This window comes from Chiloscyllium punctatum, chromosome 13 (genome assembly GCF_047496795.1).
Source record: "Chiloscyllium punctatum isolate Juve2018m chromosome 13, sChiPun1.3, whole genome shotgun sequence".
In the NCBI taxonomy this organism is placed as follows: Eukaryota; Metazoa; Chordata; class Chondrichthyes; order Orectolobiformes; family Hemiscylliidae; genus Chiloscyllium; species Chiloscyllium punctatum.
The window spans coordinates 25,426,907-25,446,761 of NC_092751.1; the positions used below are offsets into that span (position 1 = coordinate 25,426,907).

Genomic DNA, 19,855 nt, shown 5'->3' on the forward strand with positions numbered 1-19,855 from the left:
AAGGGGACGGGACAGTCCCCCTTTGAATTAGTGACTGGATGGACTATGCAGATACCACAGGGTATGGTAGTGGGAGGACCGGAGATGTGTGGTAGTGGGAGGGCTGGTGATGTGCAATGACAAGGATAGGGTTAAACCATTTGTAAAAGAACTGGCAAAGCAGCCGCATGAGCTGAGAGAATCAGAGACTGGGAAAGGAAACATGGAAATATCTGAGCTGACATTCCAAACTCTGGAGTTCAGGTCAGGGGGAAAATATTACTGGATCATATGAAGTAAACACATCAAAATGCTGGACTTATCTGGGGGAGCCAGAGAGGGACCTTTCCCATCCTGTATTAGTAAGGAGCTCTGAATAAACATTGGTCGTGGTGCTCAGCACAGAACTCAAGGCTCCTCTTTGATATTTCTTCCAGTAACAGTTGTGTAGGGGTATGTTGCTGGCTGGAGGTCTGTGACCAGTGCCTCTGTTCCACAAGGGTCAGAGCTGGGACATCTGTTGCTTGTAATATATATAAATGAAAAGTTTGAAAATGTAAACGTTTTAATTAGCAAGTTTGTAGATGGCACAAACTGTTGAAGTTGTGAATCGTGAAGAATGATGTCAAAGGATACAGCAAGAAAGAGATGAGTCAGAAAGTTTTGTGGGGAAATTGCAGATATATTTTAATTCAGACAAGTGTGAGGTGATGCATTTTGGAAGACACAAAGCAAGAGGAATTTGTACAATAAACGGAAGGGTCCTGAGCAACACTGATATACAGAGGGATCTTCAGTTGCAAGCTGAAAGATCCCTGAAAGTGGTGAAGGAGGTGAATGGCAGGCTTGCCTTCTTTAGTCAGGGGAGTGATAATAAAACTATGATCAGGCCACCTTTCGGGGATTGTGTGCCGTTTTGATCACCACATTATAGGAAGAAGGTGAAGGCTTTTGGGAAGGTGGAAACAGGTTTACCAGGATGTTGCCTGGATTGGGAGAGGTTAGAAAATCTTGGATTGTTCTCTTTGGAAAGTCAATGTCTGTGGGGTGACCCAACTGGCACAGAGTTTGTAAACCATGGTTTACTACAGAAATTGTATCTCTTGTTAAAAAGAAGAAAGAGGCTTATGTGTTGATGAGGCAAAATGGTACAGATGAAGCAATAGAGAGTTACAGATCAGCTAGGAAGGATTTAAAGAGAGAGTTAAGAAAAGCAAAGGGAGGACACGAGCAGTTTTTAGCAAACAGAATTAAGGGTAACCCTGAAATTGACTGCGGTTAAAGTACTGCCCACATTTCTGATCCCCTTATTCCAGGGTTGATGTGATCACACCAGAGAGGGTACAGAGGAGATTGATCAGAATGTTTCTACAATTGGAAAATATCTGCTCTGCGGAGAGATTGGATAGTCTGGGGATGATTTCTGAGGAGGATGAGCTGAGATTTAATTGAAGAGATAAAATGCTGAGGAATCCAGATCGAGTGGATAGGAAGGAGCTATTCATTAACTGAGAGGTCAGAAACTGGAGGATTTAGATTGAAACTAATTCCCAGAAAGAAGGGGAGGGGAGAATTCATTTCACTCAGAGATGGTGGGGAGCAGGAACTCATTGATGGACTGGCAGAGGCAGTAACCAGCATCACATTAGAATAAAAGGACATGGATGTAACTGAGATGCTGGAACATGCAGGGCTGCGGACTAAAGTCTGCAGAATGGGATCATTGTGATTGATTTAACATTTCTCCAGAATATTAAAGTCAAGTCCAATTTGAGAATTTATGAACATCATCCGACCTGAATTCCAAATGTCAGAATAAATTTATCAGAAAGTTCAGCACAGATCGAGGACACTTGGCCTATCCTGCATGTGTTGGCTGTAATAGAATGACCCAGGCTTTACAGCGTTATGTACTCACCAATGAGAGCAGCAATTTCAGACTGTGTACTCTGCCCTCTATGTTGTTATAATCTGTTTTTTCAATGTATTTCTTTCAGAGCTGCTCACCTTGTTTCCTGGTTTCTTTCCCAGCCCTAAATCCATTCCCCATGGCCTTGAGGGACTACCATTTCTGCAATTTAATTTCTCCTGCCTTCCCCCGTGTGACAGACTGTCTTTTTGTCCTTGTCTCACCCCCACCTTGCACACAACTTGTTACATTTCTGATGGTTCCCAGACCTCTGTGACTTCACTGCGCATCCTGGGTCAGGGGCACAAGTTGTGAATTCTCTTCCTCATGAGATAATTGGAAATCTGTCTGGCTGCAATTTCCCCCAGATTTTATTTTGTAAATAAAAGAGGATTTGCGTCAGAGTCAAGTATTTGTGAGCCTTCATCCACAATCCTGAGCACTTAGACATAATATGTGACCCTCCCACAGATGTGCAGGTTTGATGGATTGGCTGTGCTAACATGGCCTGTAGTGTGTAGGTAAGGTGGGTTGTGTTAGCCATGCTAAATGTGGGGTTATGGAGGTAGGGTGGGACAGCAGGTCATTGCAGACTCGATGGACCGAATAGTCTCTTTGTGCGCCTAAGGGATTCTGTAATTCTAACTAGTTGTGATTGTTGTCACATTTTCCTAAGTCCAGGTTCATTCATCTCAGGTACACATGCTACCTTTTGTGTTTCTGTGTGTGCCCGTAGTGTTAGGTAAGGGGTAAATGTAGGGGTATGGGTGGGTTGCGCTTCGGCGGGTCGTGTGGACTTGTCCACAGTCTCCATGATTGTGCAGATTCAGTGGATCAGCCATGGGAAATGCAGTGTTAAAAGGATGGAGTGCTCCAGGTGGGATGCTCTTTGGATGGTTGGTGGGGTTTGATGGGCCAATGCTCTCCTGCCACACTGTTGAGATTCTATTCTATGATTGTGGATAAAGGCTATTCTATGATTGAGGATAAAGCAGGGTGTTCTTGGAGAGGCGGTAATAACTGGAAAGCTGAATCCAAAAATCACCACCTTCACCAAAGGAGATTTTCGGAAAATGACAGATAGTCAGGTGGATTAGCATTCCAATCTTAGATAGTGAGGAAGCGTGTAGGAGATAATGATTTTGCAATTTTAAACTGAGGGGAGACAGTGATTTATGGTTTTAGATTGCGTCGTACATTCGCAGTGTGAATATCCATCCTGTACTTTATTACAAAGCCAAGGTCACTGACAATGAAAACCAAAACACCCAGGAAACATCGCCTCACCACGTAATCTGATAAAAGAATTCTGATAAGTCTGGTTGAATTTAGAACAAAGATGAAAAGTTGGAAGATTAAATCCAATCCCAAGATCCAGTGCTTAAACAAAAGGAGACGACAATAGGATGAGGCAGGAGTTGGCTAATGTAGACTGGAAACAAAGACTTTATGGTGCGAAAGTTGACGGACAGTGCGGGAATATCAAAGAAATTTTTTGAAGTGCTCAGCAAAAGTATATATCAGGGAAAAGGAAGGACTTTAGGAAAAAAGGAATAATCTGCCATGGGTGGCTCAGGAAATAAGGGAGTCTATCAAACTGAAATAGAATGCATACAGATTGGCAATGACCATGGAGATTAGAAAAACTTTAAAGATCAACAGAAAGCGAGATGGGATTGGGGGAGAAAAGTGATTAATAGCTATCCCCAGGGCTGGAATAACAGTTTATACTGCTAGAGGGGAACTTGATGTTTGGGGAACATATGGCCTCTAATTGTTGAAGCACTTAACTGTTACCATAGAGATAATCCTAAGCAAGTTAAAAATCACAGCACACTCCAAAAGCTTGTACTTCCAAATAAACCTGTTGGACTATAACCTGGTGTTGTGTGGTTTTTAAACTTTGTCCACCGGCTCCTCCACATCAGAATCCTGACAGACAGCCCCACTGAAACTGAAGTGCCTATCACATACTTGAGGGAGCCACAGGGGCGTGGGGGAGGGGTGTGTGGTTTAACCACAAAGTGCTGAACTGAACTAGACTTTCTAACTGCCGTTGCCATGGAGATAATACTGAGAGACAGTCTCTATTCAAAGTCCCAAACCACAAAGGTATAAGAGTGGGAGCTGTACATTGGACAGGTGGGGAGTTACTTGATGCTGCCTGAAGGTGTTTTGCTTGTACACTATCCAGGTAACTGCCATGTCTCATCAATAAAGTCTCAAAGAAGACCTCTCTGAGTTCTGTGCCTAGTTATTCCTATCCAGCAGGGTTCAGGAATATGAGCACACAGCAGTCAGTCTTCACAGTGGAGGATACGAAGAACATGCCAGTAATTGATAAGGAGACTGAGGAAGGTGAGGACCTAGATAATAACCATTATCGTGAAAGAGTTAGAACTGGATATGCTAATGTAGCTAAAGGTAGACAAGTCTCATTGCCCTGATGGGATACATCCCAGGATACCAACAGAGTTAGTGGGAGAAATAGCAAATGCACTTAGAATCATAGAGTCTGACAGCAGAGACAGGCCCTTTGGCCCATGCTGACCAGAAAGTCCATCCACGCTAACTCCATTTCCCTGCACTTGGCCCATTTGCTTCTGACCCTTTCCTATCCATGTATTTGTCCAAATGTCTTTTACCTGTTGTGAGTGTTCCTGCCTGAACCATTTCCACTGGCAGCTCATTCCATATACATACCACCCTCTGTGTAAAACAGTTGCCCCTCAGCTTCCCTTTTATTCTTTCTCCTCTAACCTTCAACTGATCCAATCAAGCCGTCCAATCCTTGAGTTCCTGGGAAAAAGACTGAGTGCATTCACCTTATCCATGCCTCTCATGGTCTTATACACTTCTAGAAAAGAATCCCCTCAGTTTCCTCTGCTCCAAACATAAAATCCTCCCTTGTCCAACCTCTCCCTATAACTCAGACCCCTGAGCCCTGGTAACATCCTTGTAAATTGTTCTGCACTTTTTACAGTTTAATAACTGAAACCTCCATTACATCCATCATATTTCCAGTGTTTCCCTGCGGGGCTGGAACCGACGGGACAATGCCAATGGATTACAATCCATGATCGAGAATGAACCCCTTTACAACAATCCCGTTTTCATAGTGTTCCCCATGGTGCAGGTATCCTTGTGTCTTTCTGGTTGCATGGTTAATTAAAGACTTGTCCTTTTACAAAGCAAAGTTGTGGCTTCATTGTTCCTGGGAAATGTGCCATGATTTTTCAGACTTTCAAAAACAAATGAACTCTCTCTCCATACTCACCACGCTGACATGGACTTGGCTGTGTCTCAGTACTTTTCCAGTCACATTGAGATTTGAAATATTTGCCCACGGACAGAATGCACACCTTTCCATCCAGATGAAAAGGCCAATGATATTCAGATCGGCACGGATCAAGTAACTATCAGATTTGACCATGAAGTTCAATTTGTATTTCTCATCCGCAAATCCACCCTTTCAGTACCATACAACAGAGCACACAAGTTACCACTGTTAATACAGGATGGAAATTCATAAGACAATTGTAGTATTAAACTGTAGTTTTCTTGTTTCCCCCAAAGCTTTAAACCTCAGTCTCACAATTTCTCTCTTCTGTGAACTGAAATCCAAACCAATCCCCCCACTCCTTTCCTCCACACCCAGTTCTCACACACTCTCTCTTCGAATCCAGTTTCCTAGCTCCTGATGAGAACCATCCTGCATACACAGCTTCCTGCACACTCTGGCCAAGACCCATCTTACTAAAATGAGCCAAATTAGAATTCTAATTGCAGGCCCATCCTTGTCCCTTTCCATAACAACCCTGAATCTTCACAAAAGAGTTCTAATAACTTTCTGCAAAACGCTGCCCCACTGATAGTCTGATCACATATCAGGGTAGCAAGAGAAGGGCCATTCCCCTGGGTCCTGCTCCTAGAGGGATGAAGCTGCTAATGATAGATTAATCCCTCACACCCACAGCCTCCTTCCCAGGCACTGACCTATACTGTGCATAATCCCACAATTGCCAGCACTGCACCCATGCACTTGTCTCCCCTCCTACAGCACGAGCTCCCGATCATACAGGAGTCCAGGTGATTGACAGCAGCTGCTGCCCAATATATCAGAATCCCTACAGTATGGAAACAGGCCCTTCGGCCAAACAAGTCTATACCGACCCTGCAAACAGTAACTTACACAGACCTATGCCCCCTAACTAATTTAATCAATACTATGGGCAATTTCGAATGGCCAATTCACCTGCCCTGCACATCTTTAGATTGTGGGAGGATGCACAAACCCCACACAGACAGTCGCCCGTGGCCGGAATCGAACCCGGGTACCTGGTGCTGTGAGGCAGCAGTGCCAACCACTGAGCTGTCTCTATAGGGTGGAGGGGGCGGGGCTGGAGGACTGGGACAACGAGATTGTAAACAATGAATGAATGTGGTGAACACTGGGGGATGGACAGGTCAGTGAGGGACAGGAGCAGTGCAGCAGCAGGAGGGGATCCTGGACAAACTGAGCAATGGGAGAGTCTGACAGGAGAGAAACTACAGGAAGGGTCTGTTTGGAGGCTCAGGCAGGGACAGCTGGGAGACAGTATGGCCTGGTGGCTTGGGCAGGTTTACTAATCAGCCTCTTCAAAGATGCTGTTACTCAACTCTGAGCCTGATCCTCCTGATCCAGAGGTAAGGACACGTACACTATTTCCTGGTGGGCAAGGGATACAGGGACTGCCTTTCAAAAGGAACTCCCCTGTGTTGGTGACATGAACAAGACTCAATACAGACTCACTGAGAAAATGCTGGCGTCCTTGAACTTCATCCAGAATATTAACACCTATAACTGGGCAACGCAGACCCCAATGTACAGAGTTAAATCCTGGATACCAATATCAGCTTTGTGCATGGGAAATCATATCTCATGAATTTGACTCAGTTTTTTTGAAGAAGTAACAAAGAGGATTGCTGAGGTCAGAGCATGGACATGATCTACATGGACTTCAGTAACGTGTTTGACAAGGTTCCTCATGGGAGACTGGTCAGCAAGGTTAGATCACATGGAGTACAGAACTGGCCCGAAGGTAGAAGGGAGAGGGGGCTTTTCAGGCTGGAGGCCTGTGACCAGTGGAGTCTCACAAGGATCGGGGCAGGATCCACTACTTTTCGCCATTTATATCCATGATTTGGATGTGAACATAAGAGGTATTGTAAGTAAGTTTGCAGATGACACCAAAATGGGAGATGTAGTAGCAGGGAAAAAGATTACCTCAGAGTACAAGAGGATCTGGATCAGATGGGTGAATGGGCTGAGGAGTTCAGTTTAGAAAAATGCGAGCTGCTGCATTTTGAAAAAGCAAACTTTAGCAGGACTTATACAGTTAATAGTAAGTTCCTGGTGAGTGCTGCTAAACAAAGAGTCCTTGGAGTGCAGGTTCATAGTTCCTTGACAGTAGAGTAGCAAGTTGATAGGATAGTGAAGGCGGCAGTTGGTCTGCCTGTCTTTATCAGTCAGAGCATTGAGTATAGGGGTTAGGATGACATATTGTGACTGTAGAGGACATTGCAAAAGTTGCCGAATCAATATTCCATTTAATTCTGTTCTCCTTCCTATCAGGTGGATGTTCTTAAACTTTAAAGAGGTCAGAAAAGAATTATAGCATGTTGCCAGGGTTGGATAGGCTGTTTTCCCTGGAGCGGCAGAGGCTGAATGGTGACCTAAAGAGATTTTTAAAATCAGGCTGGGCATGGATAGGGTAAATAGACAAGATATTTGCCCTGCAGTGAGGGAGTACAGAACTAGGGGACTGGGAAGGAGGGTCGGCAGACAGAGGGTGGTTGGATCGAGAAGGGTGGGTCAGAAATGGGTGGGGAAAGAGAGGGGGGGGATAGAAAGGGGTGGCACAGAGATAGATGGGGACAGAAAGTGGGTTTAGAGAGGAGGGGAACAGACAGGGGGAAGGGGGGGGGGGGGCAGAGACCAACAGAGGTAGGGGGAGAGACAGACAGACAGGGGGGAGAAAGAGAACAGACTGTTGGGGGGTGGGGAGACAGAGCGTGGGGAACAGACAGAGTGGGGGGAGGGGGAGAAACAGAGTGGAAAGATGGAGAGTCATTTTGTAGATCTAAAACTCAACCCAGTTCCTGTTTTCTCATCCTGACCTTAATTCCCTCCGAAGAGCTCAGAACAACTGCTTAGTTCTTGGAAAGTAGAGTTTCAGAGAGATCAGGTGCTGAACATGGCATTTGGGACACTAACATTGAATGGAATGCGCTGACCAATAAATGGACTCTGGTTCGATTCCACTGTCTGTGCGGTGTTTGCACATTCTCCCTGTGTGTCTGCGTGGGCTTCCTCTGGGTGCTCTTAATTTCCTCCCACAATCCAAAGACACGCAGGTTAGCTGGATGAGCTTTGGGTAATGGTAGGGTACAGAGTTAGGGTGGAATGCTGTTCCGATGGTTGGTATGGTCCCATGGGCCGAAAGGCCTGCTTCCACACTGTAGGGATTCTGTCACTGAGTATAGGGGTTAGGAGGGCACGTTGTGGCTGAGTAGGGCATTGGGGAGGCCAGTTTTAGAATATTACATTCAATTGTGGTCTCCCTGATTTCAGAAAGATGTTACCAGAATAGGACTCAACCTCTGAATGACAAGTTCCTGGGAAGTGTTGACAGACAAAAAGACCATGCAGTGTGGGTTGATAGTTCCTTGAAAGTGTGGTTGAAGGTAGACAGGTCAGTGAAGGTGGTGTGCGGTATGCTAGCTGGTATTGGGCAGTGCATTGAGTATAGGAGTTGGGAGATCATGGTTCGGTTGTACGGTTTATTGGCTCGGCCACTTTTGGAATCCCCAGACTGCTTTCAATTCCAGTCTCCCTGTTATAGGAAAGATGTTGGGAAACTTGCAAGAGTTCAGAATGGTTTTACTAGGGTGTTGCAAGTATTGGAACACGTGAACCATAGGGAGAGGCTGAATCGGCTGAGGCTATTTCCCTGCAGCACTGGACACTTTAGGTGGCTTTATTGAATTTTATAAAGTTATGAGGAGCAATGATAGGGTGACTAGCCATGGTTTCTTTTTTCCTCAGGGTAGGGGAGACCAAACAAATGTGAATCTTTTTTCCAAGGTGGAAATGACAAATTCTATAAGAGAGATGGCAAGTTTCAAGGATATGAAAACCGAAACAACTGAAGATGCTGTAAACCAGGAAGAGAAACAGAAGTTTCTGGAAAAGGTCAGCAGGTCTAGCAACATCTGTGAAAAGAAATTAGAGTTAACGTATCTGAGGAAGGGTGACCAGACCCGAAACTTTAACTGATTTTTCTTCACAGATGCTGCATGATCTTCTGCGCATTTCCAACAACATCTGTGCAAGTTTAAAGGGAGTTGTTTGGAGTATATACCTGAGAGGAACTTTATAAAGTGCGAGTCAGACCACATCTGGAGTAATGACAGAAGGTTTGGTCCCTTTATTTAAGGAAATACATCATTTCATCAGAGGCATTTCACAGAAGATTGACTGGGATGAACCCTGGTTTGCAGGGATTATTTTTTAAGAAAAGGCTGAAGACGTTGGGACTTTACTCACTGGATTTGGGAAGAATGAGAGGGGATCTCATTGTAACATGTAGGATTCTTAAGGAGTTTGACAGGGTAAATACTGAGAGGATGTTTCTCATCATGAGGGAGTCTGGAACCAGATTCTGGGTCAGTCACAGAATCACGGATTCTGTTTTGGATTCGTCAAGTTTAAGGCAACACCGACACAGGTCAGGGGTTTCATAAGCAATGGAGCTGGGGTGAGGTGGAGAGAAGCAACATTTTAAGAGATTGTAATTCCTGGTGTTTGTGATTGTGTAGATGTCTGATCAGAAGGTCACCTTGGGGTCAGATATGAGAGCAATATTGTCAAGAGTGTGGTTCTGCCTCAGACAGTTCCCAGGGAGAGTGAGGGGCTCAGCAGTAAGGGAAAGTGATTTGTAATAGCAACTGAAGGCAATGGGTTTAACCATTGCAATGTTCCGTTGCAGGAAATTGCAGCCAATCGCGTAGTGGGAGTGTGATGAGCAGTTTGATAACTGAGTAATGGAGAGGGATGATGGCGAGGGATAGCTGGGCATTGTCAGTGTACATGTGAAACCTAACACGGTGCTTTTGGACAATGTCACCTCCTGGCAGTATGTAGGTGAGAAACAGGAGGGACCGAGGAGAGATCCTTAAGGGACACCAAATACAAGGAATTCAGAAAGGAAAGGGAGAGTCAGGATGGAGTAGGTTTTTGCAACAACGGTGGGGTCAAATATTAGTTTGTAGCAGAATGGGAGAGAAGGACATAACCCGAAAAGACAGACAGATAGAACAAGGAACAATATCTGTGAACTGGGGAGGGGGAGTGATGAGGAGGAGGAGGAGCAGCCCGACTCCAAAAGCACTATTCCTACATTAGTGACATCACCCAACTCCACCCTAGTCTCAGCTCATTTACTGAAACACTCGTCCATCCCTGTGTTATCTCCAGACTTCATGATCCAAACACACTCCTGGCCAGCCTCCCACATTCAACTTCCATGTAATCTCAAGAGTATCTAAAACCCTACTGCCCAAGCGCTCACTTGTACCAAAACTTGTTGATTCATCAAAAGGCTCCTATTAACAAGCAACAATTTAAAATTCTCACCCTTGATGTAATTCCTGGCTGTGAACATCCCTGTCTCCCTGAACCACACAATCTGTGAGACCTCGACAACTCATTTTCTTTCAGACTCCCAACGATATGTTTAATCAATGCTTCACCTGTCTAGCTGTTTCTACCGATGCCAAGGCAACACGGTATGGAATTCCCACCCTAACCCCCTCAGACCTGCTTTCCTCCTTTAAGGTATTCCTGAAAACCTGCTTATTTGGCAATTCTTTTGATCACCTGACCTAATATCTCCAGCTGTGGCCTTATGTCACAAGTTCTCAATCATATGTCTGTGGAATTATAAACATGATAAAAAAAAACAACTGTTGTTGATTTGCACACATTTTGTCAATTCTTCACTGTCGCTGAGTGAATAATCTATAACAGCTCTTACCCAAACACATTGTAGGAGCACCTTCACCACACGAACTGTAGCTGTACAAGGAAGTCAAACATCACCTTCTCCACAGGCAATCGGGCTTTAGCACTGATCACTGGTATCTGTGGACGGAGAAACACATAGTTGATATTTCAGGGAGTGCAAAATGCATTATCGGGAGGGAAAATGGTGCAGAATTTGGGATTTTTAAATTTGTGTTTTACTACGTGCACCAAGTTCTGTAAAACCTCTCATCCCATACCATGAAAATTTCCTCCTCTTCCTGGTCAATATGTTTTTCCTTCCCCCTGCCCTGCACCTTCACACATTTCCAATGCCTTGGTCACAACAACACTGTGCTGTCAGTGAAGTTTATCACGTGGTTGAGTATTGCCCCGCCCCTCATTCATTCTGATTGGTTGAAGGACCAACGAGCACCTCTAGCCACAGTTCCCCCACTCTTATTGGTCCTGCGCTGATATCAATAATCCGAAGCCCACTGTGGGCTGGAGCATGCTCAGTGCTTCCTGCTTTTACTGCTGTTCATCAGGTATGAGAGAGAGAGGGCTCATCCCTGTTTCTCCTGAGGTCAGACAATAACAACAACTACCTGCATTGTATGGAGCCTTTCACATTGACAAATCTCCTCAAATGCTTCACGAATGATGGAAACGTTGATTAAAGAGAACGATTTTTAGATACATCTTTAAGGCGGAGAGAGGGAGTTAGGGAGGATATTCCAAAGGTTCGTGTCCTCGGCAGCTCCAATCGTGGAGTGATATAGGTGGGGAACAGCTCACAATGGAGACAGCTAGTGGCTAACCATGAGTTGGATTAGTGGTGCTGGAAGAGCACAGCAGAACAGGCAGCATCCAACGAGCAGCGAACGTCGATTTCGCTGCTCGTTGGATGCTGCCTGAACTGCTGTGCTCTTCCAGCACCACTAATCCACTATTTGCTTTCCAGCATCTGCAGTCATTGTGTTTACTTCATTGATGCTAACCATAAGTTAACAACCTCATGTCGTAGCCCCCTACCCCACACACCAGTTCTCACAGTCTGCCATTACACACTACCTATAGTTAGCCACTAAAGGTCTCCATTAACAGCTAATCATCCTCCCCCAGACAGATTGTTATCCACTCCTTTACCCAACCGTTCTTCTCACTCTATCCCCACCTATCGTTTACTCCTTTTATCCTCCCCCCACACTAACTTCTGCACTAAAACTGACTTGTTTTCTCAGTAATATCTGTCCTGAGGAAGGGACACTGGGTCTGAAACTTTATCTGATTTCTCATCACAGATGCTGCCAGACCTGCTGAGCTTTTCCAGAACCTCCTGGTTGTTGTTTCTGATTTACATCTTCTGCAGTTCTTTTGGTTTTAATTTACCGGGAGTTTGTAATTCAGGTCCCACAGCCTCTGTCCCAGTCTCTGCTGTCTCTCCCAACCCCAAACAGTGACACGGCATCTGCACAGCTCATGGACAGGTGCTGTCTTGCTGGCCACACCCCTCATTCACTCCCATTGGCTGCAGGACCACACAACCTCTCCTATTGGTCTGGAGCTGTCGTTAATTAAGCTGGCGCCGATTGAGAGTGGTTGGTTCCTCCCTGTCTCTGCCCTGGGATGAGCTCCATCATTCACAGTGAATGGGGCTGTATCACAGAGCACAGGGGCTGGGGGCTATTCAGCCCATTGGGGCTGTATTCTCTCCCTCTGGAGATGCTGCAAGTCGGTCCCAAGTCCCCTCCCATGTGCCCACGGCCCCCCAAATCTTACCTTAAAAAGTAAAATTCCAAGTCTGTTTCAGAATACCTGCTGAATCTGTGTCGTTCAGACTGTTCCAGATGCTCAGAACTTACTGAGGAAAATAGTATTCACATTTTCACCTTGTATTATTTGCCAATTACTTGAAAGTAGTTACTAAAAATTGTGACAGTGCTAACAATTCCTCTCTCTCTCTGCAAATTCAAGACCTTGGAACCAAATCTGCACCAGGTCGAAATCACTGCTTCACCTTCTCAGCTCCAAGGATATTTATGTTTGCTTCAGCTAGCTCGCCACAAAATAGAGGAATGCATCTTAATTTATTAGGATCAAAGAAACAGACCTTCGGTCCAATTCGTCCATGCCAACGAGGAATCCTAAACGAATGGATTCCCATTTACCAGCTATTGGCCTGTATCCATCAAAACCCTTCCTATTCATGGACCCAATTGGAAGCCTTTTAAATGTTGTGATTTTTCAGCCTTCACGACTTCATCTGGTAACCCCTCCCATACACACACCACACTCAGCTTGAAAACGTTGCCTTTTAGATCCCTTTTAAATGTTTCCCCTCTCAATTTAAACCCAGGTGCTCTAGTTTTGGACCCACCTAACCTGAGGAAATAGGACCCCGGCTGCTCACCTTATTCACACCCCTCGTGATTTTATATATCTCCATGAAGTCACCTCTCAGTCTTTGACTCTCCAGAGAAAATAGCCCCAGCCTATTCAGCCTCTCCCTGTCGGCCAAATCCTCCAATCTTGGCAACGTTTTTGTAAATCTTGTCCAAACCTTTTCAAGTTTCACAACATCCTTCCCAGAACAGGAAAATTCAAACTGAAAACAGAATTCCAGAAGTGGCTTAACCAATGTCCTGTCCAGCCACAATATGACATCCCAGCTTCTGTATTCAATGCATTGACCAATAACGGAGAGCATTAATGGAGTCCCATTTGCCAGCGGTTCACCCTTATCCCTCTAAATCGTTCCTCTTCATGTACCCAATCAAATGCCTTTTAAATGCTGCTGTACTAGACTCCACCCCTTCCTCTGGCAGTTCACTCCATACTTGCAATGCCCTCAACATGAATAAGATGCCCCTTAGATCCCTTTTAAATCTTTTCCCTCTCACCTTAAGCCTGTACCCTCTAGTTCTGGACCCACCGAACTTGGGAAAAAGTCCCTGACTGCTCACCTTATCCATGCCCTTCATGATTTTATAAGATCACCGCTCAGACTCCAACTCTCCAGGGAAAATAGACAGCCTATTCAGCCTTGCCCAATAAGTTCAAACCGTCCAACCCTGGCAAAATCCTTGCAAATGTTTTCTGAACCCTATCAAGTTTCTCAACGTTATTCCGAGAACAGAGAGATTGGAACTGAAAACAGAATTCCAGAAGGGCCTCAATCAGTGCCCTGTCCAGCCACAATATGACGTTACAACAGCTGCATTCAATGCATTGACCAATAACGGGGAGCATACCAAATGCTGCATTCACTCCCTTACCTACCTGTGACTCTACGTTCAAGGAACTAGGAACCTGCACTCAAAGATCTCTTTGTTCAGCAATGTTCCCCAGGACTTTACCATTAAGTGTATAAGTCCTGCCCTGATTTGCCTTTCCAAAATACAACAGCTCACATTTATCTAAATTGAACTCCGTCTGCCATTCCTTGCTCCAATGGCTCATCTGATCAAGATCCTGTTGTATTCTGAACTAACCTTCTTTATTCTACACATCCAATTTTGGTGTCTTCTGTAAACCTACTGACCATACCTCATATATTCACATTCAAGTCATTTATTTAAGGGCCCAATATCCATCCTTGCAGCACATTGCTGCTCACAGGCCTCCAGTCCGCAAAGCAACCCTCCATCATCATCCTCTGTCTCCTACCTTCCAGGCAGTTTTGTAATGGCTTGCTCTCCCTGCATTCCATGTTATCTAACCCTGCGAACCAGTCTGCTTTGTGGAACCTTGTTGAATGTTCATATAAACAACATTCACTACCTGGCTTAATCAATTTTCTTTGTCACTTCAAAACACTCACTCAAGTTAGTGAGACCCAATTGTGCATGTACAAAGCCACATTGACTCTCCCTGATCATTCCTTACCTTTCCAAACACATGGATATCCTGTCCCTCAGAATCCCTTCCAACAACTTGCCTGCCACTGACTTCAGGCTCACTGTTCTCTTGTTCCATGGCATCTCCTTACCACGTTTTTAAAAATAATGGCACCTCACCTGTCGCTATCAATGATACAAATACCTCAGGAGAGGCCCAACAATCACTTCCCTAGATTTCCAGAAAGTTCCAGGATACACCTGATCAGGTTCCAGGGCTTTATCCACCTTGATGCGATTTAAGACATCCAGTACCACCACCTCTGTAACATGGACACTTTTCAAGTTACCAGTGTTTATTTCTCCAAACTCTCGAGCTTCATATACTTCACCAATAAAAATGACGTGAAATATTTGCATATCTTTTGCACCCCCTGTGGTTCCATAGACAGCCTTGTTCAAAACCATACCCTGAGCCCATCTGCCTGACCTGTCAGGTCTCTTGCACTGAAATAAATGCAGTGTAACTGGTCCATCGCACCTCATTCTGTGACTTGCTCTTGCCTGCCTTGACAGTCTGACCTGTGAACAGTACCAGCCTCAGACTCACCTCTTTTCTCACTATCCCTTTAGGATTACCCCGACTCCCTCACTGGTTTAATGCCTCCCGAGTGGCACTAGCAAATCTCCCTGCTCGTCAGGACCCCATGCTTTCACCTTCCTACGCCATTGGTACCAATGTACAATGACCTCCCACTGGTTATTTTCCCTTTTGAGAATATTCTGCTCCCTCAGAGACATCCTTGACACTGGCACCAGGGCGGCACCACCCCATTCTGATGTCTCACTGTCAGCTGCAGAAACGGCAGACTGTGCCCCTGACTAGAGAGTCCCCTCTCACCATCGATCGTGTGGAACTGGATATACTTCACATTATGTTAGAAGCCAGTCTCAGTACCAGTAACTTGGCTGTCAGTGCTACATTCCCCTGAAAGTGTATTACCACCTACATTTTCCAAAACCGTATACTTGTCTGAGATGGGGATAGCCACAGGAGACTCCTGCAGTACCAACCTACCCCTCCTAGCTTTCCTGGAGGTAACCCATCTACCTGACTGTATCTGCAGTATCCTGCATTCCTGAGACTGCCACCTATCACACCGCCCACCCCACCCCCGGCTCCTGTCAATTCTTCACTGCCTTTAATCACTCCTCCACCAATCCATACGTTCCAATAGGATTTGCAATCACACTTCCTGCAGACAATTATCAGGATCATTGAAACTCTCCCTAATCTCCCTCATCTGACAGGAACAGCACGCCACTCTACAACAGGCCATCTCTCCGCCTTAACAATCGACAGACCAAGACAAAGGCACAGTCTTACTGCTCGAAAAATACTGCCCGAGAATAACTTAATGCTTACGTTTTATATCTTAAACATTTAATCAAGAGACCCTAAGACATTAAAAAGAAATAGTCACCTGACTCACGATTGTAGATTTAATAAAATAAAACCGACTAAGATTGATATTTGAAGAGACTGAAACTCACTGAGCTGATCCCCGGCTCTGAGTACTTCCAAGGGTGAGGTCTCTCTGAGGGCAGCTGTGAAATGTCACTGTTTCTCTTCTCTGCCCACTCCATTTCCAGAGAGGTTTTTAACTTCACAACAAGTCAGCTCAGAGAGGTCACTGCTTGGTTTTATTCACTGGGGGTTGCCCTTGCTGCCCAGACCAGTATTTATTGGCCACCTTTACTTGTCTTGGAGAAAGTGGTGGTTAACCGCCTCCCTGAAATGCTGCAGTCCATGTACACCACAGTGATGTTTGGACAACAATCCCCCTCTGGCCCCACAACCCTCCCTGTCTCTGTAATCCCCCTCCAGCCTCACCACCCTCCCTGTCTCTGTAATCTCCCTCCGGCTTCAGAAATTACATGGCCGTGGCTTAAGGTTTTTATTTGGATTCATTTTTGTTTAATAACCCACCCCCCCCCCCGAAAAATAAGTGAAATATTTCGCCCTCAAACAAATTTCTGTTGATTGACCTTTTGGAGAGGCTGACACATGGACGTTGCAGTATTTTATCTCACATTGTACACGTAGAATGATGGAACTTTATTTTAAACATTGCTAAAAAGGGAGGCAATGGCTTAATGGTATTCCTGCCAGATGAGTGATATGTACAGTGTTCCGAGGATTAGGGATAGAATCCCAACATGGCTGATGGCAGCATCGGAATTCAATACAATCTAGAATGAAAAGGCGAATGATGACCATGAAACTATTGTTGATTGTTAGTAACCCATCTGGTTTACTAATGTCCTGTAGGGAAGGAAACGGTCATTCTCACCTGGTCTGGCCTACATGTGACTCCAGACCCACAGCAATGTGGTTAACTCTCAACTGCCCTCAGGAAAAAAATACTTTAAAAACTGTTAAAAAAATACTCCGCAGGTATCACTTAAAAACTGGCTGTTCCCATTGGGACTGTGAATTTCTGAAAGGCCTGAACTAAAACTGAGTTTCAGCTTCACCTTCTCCCTGTCTCACCCCACTCTGTTTACACCCAACTCCAAAACACTCTCATTGAGCCAAGCAGCCCTCACAGTGCAGCCCTGTCATTTTCATTGTCTGCTCACACCTACACTGCCCTCAGCCTCCTGTACTGTTCCAATGCATCTCAATGGGAGCTCAGGGACAGCACCTCATCTTTCAATTCAGCCCTTTGTAACCCCAGAGTCAACATGGACCTCAGCAGTTTCGGAATGAACAGACAGTTGTCAGAAGCTGGAACATTCCACCTGAAAAGGTAATGGAATTTTAGTCCAAAAGGATTTTTAATGGGAAGTTTACAGGTAATTAAAAATATGAAGTTTACAGGTTAACATCATGAAGTGGGTGATTGGGTCTAAATCTGAGAGTTCTTACAAAGAGACGAGGTGTAATTTGGATAAATCTGTGCTCCCTCTCAGGCTTATATCTCCTTCCTCAGCTGTAGGGCCCAGAACACAGCAGATACCCAAAGGGTGACCCAATCATGAATTTGTACATCTTTCTTCTTAACAAAAATATTGGAGATATCTTCCCACAAACAGAGCAGAGAAACCTTTCTCCTTCCACAGTTAAATGCCAATAACATTCAGATCCTGATGACCCCATTGACTGTAAAAACTTGCTTTTGAGATCCCAGCCCCAATTATTCTCATTTAATATCCTATGAAATGAATTCACAAAACAAAACTCAGTCAGTGCAGGAAGAATATAAAGACACACTTTTTTCTTGGTATGTGCTTGATGTGTAAATGCCTCTTTTCAAGTTGCACGCCCCCCCCCCCACCACCCGAGGAAGGTGACATGCACATGCGCCTCACTATACCTTACCCCCAATAAAAATGGCGGCCATATCCCAGGACCTTTCACAGCCTGAGGGCCGCAGCCACTTTCCCATCTGCTGCAAACGGGGGATTAAGAGTTTCTAGTTCAGACTTTCAAACCGCACAGAGTGTAATTAAAACTTTCCAGTCGAAAGTGACTCATTATCTCCGTCTCCAAGGCCACTCTCCCCTTCCCTGTTTGTGTCTCCCACATTCACCGATGGCCGAGTTACGTGGCACTGCATCAGCAGAGTTACTGGTGACATGTCATCCCACTGGCCACGCCCCTCATTCACTCCCATTGTTTGGATGACCAACTAGTTGCACTTGGTCCACCAGTCCCACCACCTTTTCCTATTGGTCCGAAGCTGCCATCAATCAGCTGGACCCCATTGTGAGGTCAGTGGTGGGATCCTCCCCCTGTCTGAATCAAACCCCGAAGGTGTATGGATGGTGTCAATCAGGAACAACAAGCAGATGGTGCTGGGAAAGCTCAGCAGGTCTGGCAGCATCTGGGAACAAAAATCTGTCCAGTGGCCATTCCTCAGAACCGATGGAGCTGGGAAAATTAGAATTCTGACGCTGTGGAAACAGGCCATTTGGCCCAAAAGGTCCACAGCGTCCCTCCGAAGGGTATCCCACCCAGACCCATTCACCTACCCTATTACTCTACATTTCTCCTGACTAATGCAACTAACCTACACATCCCTGAGCATTATGGGAAATTTAGCTTGGCCAATTCAACTAACCTGCAGATCATAGGGGTTAAAGAGTAAATAATAGGCAGGGACATAACCCAAAGAGAGACTCGAACATTTGGAAAGACAAAGGAGTGGATTACCATCTGGCTTGGGGGGGGGGGGGGTGCATAGCTGTTAATGGAGGGGACAGGAACCTGTGTCTGGCAGCATCTCAGTGGAGGTGGCGGAAACGGCGACTGATGATCTACGTTCTGCTGCAAAAACAGACCCCGAGCTTCCAGCTGCCTGCCACTTTAACACACGAGCCTGTTCCCTGGCCAACATCTCTGTCTCATGCTTACTGCAGTGTTCCAGTGAGGCCAGAACATACCAAATGGCCCCATATTTCAAGGAGTGCAATTTCCCCTCCCATGTGGTCAATACCATCCACTATATCTCCTCCACTTCCTGCACCTCTGCCTTTGAAACCCACACCTCCAATTGCAACAAGGATAGAACACCCCCACCCCCCCCACCCCAAGTCCTTACCTTCCACCCAGATACAACACATCATCCTCTGCCATTTCCACCAGCAACAATCACACCGCACCACCAGATTCTTAAGGGGTTTGACAGAATAAATACTGATGTGTCTGAGGGTAAATACTGAAAGGGGAGTCTGAAACCAGATTCTGAGCCAGTCACAGAATCAAGGGTTCTGCTTTGGATTCGTCAAGTTTAAAGGTAACACAGACATGGGTAAGGGTTTTTAGTAGCAATGGAGCTAGGGTGAAGAGGAGATAAGCAACGGTTTAGAGATTGGAATTCCTGGTGTTTGGGATTGTGTAGATGTCTAATAAGAAGGTCAGCTTCGCGTCAGATATAACAGCAACATTGTGAAGAGTCTAGTTCTGCTGCATAATTCCCAGTGAGAGGGAGAGGTTCAGCAGTTAGGAAAAGGAATTTGTAAGGCAATGGGTTTAACTGTGACAATGTTTCATTGGAG

General features: G+C 45.3%; 1 long non-coding RNA gene across 7 annotated transcripts in view; it reads right to left on the reverse strand.

Annotated features, from left to right (window-relative positions):
- LOC140484532 (uncharacterized) overlaps positions 1-19,855 on the reverse strand; it is a 55,843-nt gene that overhangs the window by 16,765 nt on the left and 19,223 nt on the right. For 6 of the 7 annotated variants that reach the window (XR_011962237.1, XR_011962236.1, XR_011962233.1 and 3 more), the window contains one exon: positions 10,966-11,072. This is a non-coding gene — a long non-coding RNA (uncharacterized lncRNA). Of the gene's footprint in view, positions 1-10,965; positions 11,073-11,212; positions 11,846-19,855 lie in introns of those variants that run through there. The other variant, XR_011962234.1, reaches the window with a different exon arrangement.